At 36.0% G+C, this 10,854-nt stretch overlaps 1 long non-coding RNA gene across 1 annotated transcript; it reads left to right on the forward strand.

Annotated features, from left to right (window-relative positions):
• The first annotated feature begins 8,599 nt into the window (after positions 1-8,599).
• LOC113309680 lies at positions 8,600-9,709 on the forward strand. Its single transcript, XR_003340706.1, has 3 exons — positions 8,600-8,683; positions 8,799-8,873; positions 9,404-9,709. It is a non-coding gene; the product is annotated as an uncharacterized LOC113309680 (long non-coding RNA).
• Positions 9,710-10,854: the final 1,145 nt, after the last annotated feature.

Raw genomic sequence — 10,854 nt, forward strand, 5'->3', positions numbered from 1 at the left:
ACATACAACTTCAAAATCATGTTCATGAGAAAGCAGATTGGACGCCGTCAACAATAACTACTGCAGTCCAGTTGATCGTAATTGTTGCAGTCCAGTTTTGATCCCAATTGTTGTAGTTCAGCTGATCACAGCTGCTGCAGTCCAGTTAATCGCAGTTACTGCAGTCCAGCTGATCACAACTACTGCAGTCCAGCTTCACAGTTCGAACTTCGTTGAAACTGTACCACTGCAATGATCGTTGAAAATAATGCTTGAAAATCTCGACGGTAACAAGTCTGAGTTTAAAGTTCGTCGAGATTGCTACTGAAAAGTTCGTTAGGGTCGTCTGTCTGCCTGCATTTTTAACCGGTTTCATCAGCCGCATGCATCACCTGCCGGTACGATATTGATGGTAATGGAAAACCCTAGGAAAAATCCCCGGAAAAGCGTCGAAAAAAGTTCCCTAAAGAGTAACAAAAGTGTAGCAGAAAAGTCGCAGGAAGGTTCTTGAGAAACGACAATAGTCCACTTGAAAATTTCGGTGAAAGTTCAAAACTGTTGCAAAATATTCAAAGAACAGACAACAGTTCAGGAAACTGTTGCGACAAGTTCGTAAAGAAAGACAACAGTTCGAGAAATCGCTGCGAAAAGTTTTCAAACAGGAATTTTGTTTTTTTTGCAGGAGAAGCCGATTTCCATGCCGACAACCAAGCCGCCAACCTACCTGCATGGAGCCACGAGCCGTCTTCCGAAGCCGAGCCACAAGCCAAGATGACGGATTTTTCCACCCAACTCGTCATGCCTACGTCTGGTTGCACCCAAGCCAAGACGTTCATCTAAGCCGAGTCGTCGTTGTTGAGCCAAGCCGTAACACGAAACCGAGCCGCTAAGCCATCAGAGCCACGAACCACAGGGATATTTCCGCCTAAATTCCGACGCCTACGGATATTTCCACCCCAACCGAGCCAGCTGAACCGAACTGGTCTATCCAGTACTTTGTCGGCGACCAATCAACCTCCACCTCAATAACTTAGTCCAGTCATCTGCAGATATTAGTGATTTGTCGAGATTGCGCTGACATAAGAGCCAACAAGGGATAAGCGGAGCGGCATGCAAGCATCGCTGCTTCGTTTTCTTTTCGTCAGTAATATGGTATCACGTCATCCAACAATCACCATCAGTTTGGGGAAATTATAGTTTGGTCCTATTTTAGGTGGTCCCAAGTTAGTTTGGTCCACCAACAAAAGGGGAGTTCTGTTTGGTCCTTATTTATTCAAAAATATTAAAATATCTAAAGTACTCTTTCTCTATCTTATTTTCTCTTTTCCTCACGTGATACATAATGATAGTTTTTTTTTTTTACTTTTACTCTTCTTTATTTTCTCTCTACTAATTTTCCTATCTTCTTTACGTTAATAGATTAAAAAAGTTAAAAATTAAATATCTCTTAAAATATAAGTCGAAAATAAATAAACTTTATATATTCGGAAAGCTCTCGATGAGATGCACACAAGGAGTACCCATAATACTATGTTTTAGAATTTTAATTTTTTTCGGTACAATAGTAGTTCATATCCGAGAATGAACAATATTTTAAAACATGGTAGTCCATTCTAGTTGTAGCAGTTCGGATATGAACTACTATTTTAGAACATGGTAGTTCATTCCAGTTCTAACAGTTCATTTCATAGAATGAACTCGTATATGCTAGCAATTTATTTTGTATAATAAACTTGAAAAGGCGAGGGTACCCAAATATACCTCAAGCTAAAACTTTTCCTACCTATAAGTCCTTTCTCCGAAAGTGATTGTCTATGGACTGAGTCGAGACAATACAACTAATCGGTTCACACTTCGTGTGATCGTCTATGGATACGAGATCGAGACAATACAACAACGAAGTATGTTACTTGATATAAAGGTTCAGACTTAACCAAACACAATAGGATTTACTTATCAAGTAAATAGGAATTAATGTTTGTGTAATTTACTTTAATTATAATAAAACAATTATAATGCGAAAATATAAAGTAAATGACACAACAATATTTTGTTAACGAGGAAACCGCAAATGCAGAAAAACCCCGGGACTTTGTCCAGAATTGAATACTCTCAGGATTAAGCCGCTACACAAAATTACACCTAACTTCATATAGTTGAGACCAAGCAACTAAACCTATAGTTCACCTAGTTCCGTCTGTATTCCCACGCCTCCGACCATAGTCACGTACTTGGAACAATTCCTTTGGTTAGTATTCCAAACAGTAAAGGAACAACAAATCTGTTTGGTATCAACTCTATTCAACCAAGTGATATGAGTCGGACAAAGGCTCTTCTGTTTATCTTAACATAAACTCCTTCGTCAGGTTCTTAGATATATATTATATTCAATTACCGAAGTAATCGTTTAATATTAAGCCAACAACACTATTAATCCACAGAATTGTGTTGATGCCAATCTACTCAATTAATCAATCCATTCTATCACAAGGATAAACCGATTATTAATGGGATCCTCTTTTACCGAAACAAGTATTGTGCACTCCAAAGATTATGAACCCACAAATCAGAAATCTTCAATATCTTATTCGTCTTCAAATCTTCTTAGATCTTTAATAATAACCTGCACACAATCACTTGAATCTCTAGTGATCAATCACGCACAGAACGGAGTCTGTTAACAACGGATTATCACAAGATCGTTTTTAGAACTAACAACAGTCTAAAGATCCCTGTTGAAACTCTGAACTAGTTTGAGTGAATCTTATATCAGAAGAGAAGATTCTCAAGCATAAACAAACTAGGTGCAATCAAAGTTCAACCACAGTTAGTCAATCAAATCAATGAAAACAAAAGATAAACTGCAATTACCTAGTTTCCCACCAACGGTACACGCTAGAGCTTCTCAATCCCAAAGAAGACTTTAAACTGAGCGGACGTAATATATTTCACCTAATTAGGTTACTCTCCTCTCCGAATAGGCGGTTACACCAGTAACAACACAACAAAGAGGAAGCTTGTTGTTACGAAGGATTAGTTTGCTAGAAAGGAAAACTTCAAGTATTTATAGAAAAGGAAGTTTGGACACCAAGGAATTTCCAAAACCGAAAATATTCTCAAGATATTCATTAAAGCACAAATTCGGTTTTCACAATTCCTGGAAATGCTCTGTCCAAAAATAATGATTGAAATCTCTCGAAAAATCTCTGATTAGTTAATGCACATTACTAATTCTTATTTCCCTACAAAATGAAGTTAAATACCTTAATTAAAATATTCTTAACTTATTTATGTTTCGATCTTGGGATTCTCTTCCCTTAGCTATTAAGGAATAACTTTGAACAATTAAATAACATTCATAGCACGTGTTCAAAGTATGTCGACATCCTTACTTTGTAAGTTACAAGTTTAGAATTGGTTCATCTGACTTTCAAGAACTATGCGATTGATCAAATAACATTCAATCACAATCATGGGTTTATCGGTTCTACCAAAACAAGTTTCAGTTCTACCTTCCATGTGAGTACTGTGCATAGTCACACTAGCTTTCCAAAATTCGGTTGACTAGGTACTAGGATCGGTTCCCCACATATATATGGTATCTAACTTATATGTGTTTCACATGTCCATAGGATCGGTTCCCCTTTTCCTAAAAACTTGTTGCACATGCTCATAGAATCGGTTCCCCTTTCTGCTATAAACCTTGCCGCACCTCATACAAGGATCGGTTCCCCATTGTGATGTACTGCACTTCTTACTAGGATTGGTTCCCCTCTCCCATATTTGGTCGGACATAAAATCAAAAACCCGATCATACCATCTCAGGTGATTACTTAAGATCAGTTTCACTAATAAAAGTCATACCAATACATAAGTCAGGCCTTTGTGAATAGTTCTACCAAGAATACAACAATTCATGAACGATTATACTCAATCACATATATTGGTTGTTCATAAGATATGCAATGAATAACAAAAACAATAACACCTGGCAATTCCCTTTTCGGTTCACAAACAAGTTTATGAACTTACTTCCTTAGAACACATGTAAAACATTGTTGCCTAGGATGAAATCCTCACCTCATACCCATGCATAATCACAATAACATTAAAATGATTATGGCGATGTCTTATCTACAAAGTTTAATGGTTAAGCAATAAACCTCGTATTGTATTCCTTTATACTATGTCTATCTAGAGTTCAAATATGCTTCGCAATTTTGTTTTCAATATGCACGACTTGAAAGATACGTTAGGGAATGAAGCAGTTCAATTCAAATATCACTAACCTCAAGTGGAAGGATGATTTTTGTCGTTGTAGCTCCTTGCTTCTTCACATCTTCAAGACATCGCAATACTTGTAATGTCTCATATCCTAATTCTTTCAAGCTAACATATACGAAGTTGAATCTAGTACATAATCAAGCGACTCTTAACACGAGTTTTGATTCACTAAAATATGACAACCAAACTTGACATACCAACGCTTGGTGGGTTCAACTGAGCAATGCTCTAACAAAACTCATAATAGTAGTTCATTTTGAAGAATGACTCGCAATAGTAGTTCATTATTATAGTTCATATTGTAAAATGAATTCGTGATAGATGTTCTTATTCTCAAATGCACTCATAATGGTTGTTTATATTGTAGGATTGATAATTAATGTTGTAAAATGAACTCGTAATGATAACTAAGCATGATAGTTCATATATATTGTATAATGAACTCATAGTAGGTGTTCATTATGGTAGTTCATATTATAAAATGAACTCGTAAATGGTAGTCCATATTGTAGAATGAACCCGTGATAGGTGTGATCATATTTTAGAATGAACTCCTAATGGTATTTCATATGTTATAATGAACTCATAATAGTAGTTCATTATACCAGTTCATTTTGTAAAATGAACTCGTATGTTACAGAATGAACTCACATGATATATTATTCAAACAGTTCACTTTTTAGAATGATCTAGCTAGTATGGTAGATCATTGAAGTACTTCATTTTGTAGGATGAACTCGTATAATAGTTCATTTTATAGTTAATTTTTAGCTAGAGGATAAGGAAAAAGTTGAAAGAACCGAAATATAACAACAACGGTACTTGTTGGAAAGCTTTCATGTGGGCTTTCCGATGATATAAAATTATCATTTTTGGACATACGGTTCAAAAGATATTTCAGTTTTAGGCATATGTTTTGATATCACCGGAGTTTCGCCTTTCACGTGTAACACTACTTTTATGCCCGGATGCGCTATTTCTAATGCCACACAACGGAAACGCAAAAAGTATCTTGACAAGTGCACTGCTCATGATTATGGTTTTAGTATTTTCTCCTTCACTGCCCTTGGCGAACTTGGGGATGACTCGATAGTTTTTTTGAAGAGACTGAAAAATTGTCTCGCTAGTCATGATGCTAATACGAGTGTAGGTACTTCGGAAAATATTTTGATCTCACGGTGCGGGATCAAAAATGAATTCGCGGCTTTATTACCGTTAGATACCAGAGATGTGACATCATTAACTCTATACTTAACCACGGTTACATACCCAGGTAAAATGCCGTACCTAATCTTCATTTGTTTTTCCCAACCGCAGAATCGTCCTCTCCTTTTGATAATTACCATTACTACAAACAGGAAACCCATGCGTTAAGTTTTATTAAACCATCATATGAACTTGGTGTTTCACTTGCAGTTGATGGATTTCTGGCGAACAAAAACCTTTTTTTTTAGTGGGAAGACCTGCAAGTGAATCACAAGACAAGAGTTTCAAACATGGAGATTAACTCCCTGCTTCCGGGGGAAAAAAAAGCTTTATCTGAATAGAAGATGATGCTAATAGAAGATGGATTGACAATCATTCAATATTTCAAAAAGATGAAAAATTCTGAACGTTCCGTAAGGTATACCAAGTACTAAATATTATCTATCACCAAAAGTTGATGTACAAATTTTCTAAATCCAAAACCAGTTAAAATCACAACATTATGAGCAATCAAGAATTAAGTTTATATAGTGAAACTGAACCTGGCTATTTCTTTGTGTATGTCAAATAAAATAAGTTCTGAATCAGATCATGATAGGGGTTAATACATGGATTCTTATTTGTCATTTCCAAATGTTCTTTGTTTTAATTGTCTTCACAAAGTTAATCTTGACAATAACAGAGAATTAGTTGCAGTATATATCAGTGATTAGATTAGATGCAACATTATGTATTCATATTACGAACCATGAACATCATTAATTAGCTTAGAGTACTAATCGAGGAGAGAATTACCTATAGTACTTAGTCTTTAAGAAACTACGTTTTTGTGATTTCAAATTATTCCGTCTTTATAGTTTCAAGTTCTTATTGATTTGAGAAGTAATAGTAAACCAAACGAGGATAAACGAGGTAGTCGGAAAAAGTAAACCAAACAAAAATACGGCGGTTTACTAAATATTCGGCCAAATAACCGTGGTTAAGGTGATGTGACATCTCTCGTATCTAACGGTAGTAAATCCACGAATTCATTTTTGATCCCGCGGCGTGAGATCAAAATATTTTCCAGGTATTTTTCTTTCCCATAGAATAGGTGTAGTTATCCAAAAAGGTGTTGGTGTCCAGCTTGTTGCTAGATTACCCATCAATTTCTTGTTAGAGACTCTTAATTATTAAAATAAAATTTTATTTTTGTAATGGAGATAAATGAGATACTGGTTTTAAGTTTTTATTCATTTATTTTTATTAATAGAGAGACAAAATAGCAAAAAAATGATATTTCTGCCACTATTAAAAGATTATGACATCATTGATGACGTCATCCTGTGTGGGTATTGTGCACCCTAGAACTAAACAGTAATATGTAGGACCAAACAGTAATATATATTTAAGAAAAGAACCATACATACAGTTGACTAGGTCAACATGATTAAACTAACTCAATATTTTTTTTTCTCTATGACTATATGATAGTTTCTAGCCTTAGTTTCTGCCCTACTAGTTGCCACATCAGCAATATGATATCACGTCATGTTCCACGTCAGCCGCTCTTACCCCGCCAAGAGCTACCGTTTGGTTTCTACGTCAGCAATATGGCGCCTGTCTGCGATACTACCTACTTATATACTTGTTGATGATAACAGGTACCCAATTACCTGGAACCGACCGGAATGGGTTCGGTGTTGAATACTAAGATTGGACCTGTTAACAATTTAGGAATCTAGGTACTCCTGAATAAATAGGATATCTTATCCGATATACTCGTGAGACTCGGTTAATTACTCAATTATTTTATTTTAAATTCAAAATAATTGTATAGTTTTAACTTTATTTTTTTCTCATTTCCAGTTTTTTCTTACATTTAATCTTTATTTAGTAGTTTTATAAAGAAACAATAAATAACTTCTATAAAATTAATTTGAATTCAAGCAAAAACAAAAAGAAGTATATGTTAAGTTTTTATGGAAAATTTAAAGTTTTCTTAATATCCAACGAAACGGGTACCCTAATTTGGTAAATTATTTGGATTCAAGCCAAAAAAAAATTTAAATATTCTTAATTGGGCCTTGTTTGGAATCCTTTAATTTAGGAACTAGATCCAGAACCGTTAGGAACCGAAGCCATCTTTTATAATCGGGTCTGGCTCCGGGTCCAATGACTCGGTGAAAGGGGACCTATTGGAAGCCCAAGTTGAACTATTATTGGCGTTGTGGCCCATTACAAGTTGGGCTTCACTCCTGCAGCTACATAGACCAAGGTGCAGTTAAATAAATGAAGAACGATTTTTTGGGCACCATGGTTTCTTTGGGGGACCATGGTTTTATTTTGGGTAAAGACATTAGAAGTAAACCTAGGTCACCCCATATCTAGATATTTATATTAATACCTAAATTACCCTCATAATTAATTTTAGGTCATGATTTAGTTAAAATTAATTAGTGAGATTAAATTAAAAGATGGGTTTTTTATTAGATGAGTAGAACTATTGAGAGAGTAAAGTTAGAGAAGATGAAGGAGAAAAACATGGAAAATAAAATTTTTTTTCCAATTCACTAACTTTGGGTATTCAAGTGATGAAGACTCATCTGATTCTTCATCTCCATCCTCTCCTAGAATATTGGTTAATCTTCACAATCATCCGGATATGAGTTATTCTTAGGTGGTGATTCTATTAATCCCCAAACTCAATCTCAAGATGAATATGATGGATTTTATCAACCACAATCGTAGGAGAGTATTTGGGTGTCCAGGTATGCTTAGGGCTGCACAAGAACCGGTTGGGAGGACCTGGACCGGAGTGGAACCGGAAATACCGAACCGGTACCGGACCGGAACCGGTCTAGCCGGTACATACACCGGTACTGGAAGTTGAGAACCGGTCTAGACCGGTACAGACACCGGTTCTAGGGGGAGTACCGGTAGGAACCGGCCCATATGTACCGTTTAATTTCAGCCGTTAAGATCCTAACTAGTTTTAATCCTATCCGTCCAATATAGATAACCCTAATACTAATCGCTAACTCTGGTAACTCTCTCACTCTCAGTTTTCTTTCTTCTTCGTTTTTTTTCTCTCTGAAGCAGTGAAGCTATGAAGAGCAGCCTCTTCATCTCTGAGTAACTACGACTACCCTCACCAATCAATCAGGAAATCACCAATTCACGATCATCATCAAGTGATTCAAGTCTTACTAGTTAGTAGCTATCAATCAATCAGGTAATCTTTTCGATTTCCTTTCTGTTTCAACAAAAGGAAACCCTAGGAATTGTAAACGATTTTAAGTAGCTATCGCTTGACTAATCAACTAACCCTAGTGTTTATACTCACGCAGGTTAAGTGGTGACTGCCAAGGATACCAATTTTTTCTTCGTCTATCAGATTCAATCTAAACCTTTTTGTTTCCAAGGTACTTTACAGTCTTTACTTATTCTTGTTCTTCTAATTGAGCAATCTATCTTATGAGATTAACCTTGTTGATGTAAATGATTTAGGGTTTGACATTGATTGAGAGTTTGAGATCAATTTAGGGTTTGAGAATTCATATTGATTGAGCAATACATGTTAATATGTTATAATGAATACATAGATTGATTGTACTCTGTACTACTGTGTGATAAGTGATAACTAATTAACTGTGATTCTATGAATGGTTTTGCAATTAGTTGTATCTTTCTTGTATGAGTATGTATGACAGTATCACTATGTGTATGTCTCACTGGAGGTATTTCCTAACTTGGATTTGTTGATAATATTGAGTATGTATACTGTATGTTTTCCAAGTACAATAAGTATTGGGGTGTGTATGAGAATATGTAATGTATGGAAATGAATGGACTGAAAATATTCAATCTGCACAAATTCAACTGTAGTTATGAACTTCTTATGTATTTGCTTGCTATTTGTTTTGAACTGGTTGTAAACTTGTAATACACACAGGTTGAGGTTGTCCTATCCAATCAATGGCCTTATTGGAGGGGAAAGTGCAGATTTGTGGCCTAGGATTGCAACTTGCAAGTGCAGGCTGTGCAGCCATCCATTATTTCTTGTCGACTTGTCGTAGACAGACTTATATGGTAGTGGAAATGTTGTTTTTACTTTTTGGCAAACTGAACTTATGAACTTATTTTGGATTGTTGTTTTGAAGTTATGCAAAATGTTGAACTTAAATATGTATGCAACCTGAACTTATTTTGGATTGTTGAACATTGAACTTATGGAAATGTTGTATTATATTTTGTAATATTTTTCAGGTAAAAAACCCGGTACCGGTCTTGTACCGGACCGGTACCGGAGGACCGGTACAACTCCAGGTACAAGTACAGGTACCGGTCCTCAAAATGAGGTACCGGTCAACACCAAGTACAGGGACCGGTTCCATAAGAGAACCGGACCGTACCGGAGTATGTGCAGCCCTAGGTATGCTCCAAACTTGGATAATGTATGTTGAATTGGTCAAAACTTTCCTAAAAATCTAAAATTTTCAACTGGATTTGGGACGGTTCGGTTACCTTCTGTGAAGAAGATGTAACCGAACTCTCCTGAATGTGTAGTTCGGTTCCATCGCATGATGAGCAAGCAACCGAACTCGGCTGAAAGTGCAGTTCGGTTACTTGGTCCAAACACGCAGGTTACTGAACTCACCGTTAATGGAAGTTTCCAGGATTACCAGCGTTATGTTCGGTTAGTTCGTAACAAATTAACAAACCGAACTCTACGTAAAAATTAGATCTAACTTAGTGTACAAAGTTCGGTTGGTTCGCAACCAATTAACCATAACTAACCGAACTTACGTACAAATAAGAGTTAAATTAGTGTACAAAGTTCGGTTGTTTCGCAAACTGCATGTTTACGAACTAGCTAACCGAACTTGACATAATATAAGAGTATACTAAATGTGTTAAGTTCGGTTGTTTCGCAAACTTGAAACAAAAGCGTAAACAACCGAACTCAGAAAAAAAAATCAAAAGTTACAGTGTTTAGTTCGGTTACATTTCAACTTTTTCTTATGAACCGAACTTAGAGTTCAGTTTTTGCGATAAAATTTTTATGTAACCGAACTCTAATGTAATTCTAATTGATGTTGTTATATTTCTTGCAGATGGAATGCCAACTTATACCAATGCATGATCAACCTTCTCCGGTTGGTATGTTGTACGAAGATACATCTCATCACTATACTAATGAGTTGGTATTTGACTTGCCTATTGATGCGAAGAATTGGGCTAGAGAACATGCTAAGAGAGTCAAGTGTGTCTTAGTTTTGAATGGAAAAGAAAGCCAAACTCGTTTTGAAATGGTTTGTGAGAGAAGTGGAGATCCCGATGTTAGTCACAAGAGGAAGGGTTATGTGTATAAAGGAAAGACGACGAGGAAGAACACAACATGCT

This window comes from Papaver somniferum, chromosome 9 (genome assembly GCF_003573695.1).
Source record: "Papaver somniferum cultivar HN1 chromosome 9, ASM357369v1, whole genome shotgun sequence".
Lineage (NCBI taxonomy): Eukaryota > Viridiplantae > Streptophyta > Magnoliopsida > Ranunculales > Papaveraceae > Papaver > Papaver somniferum.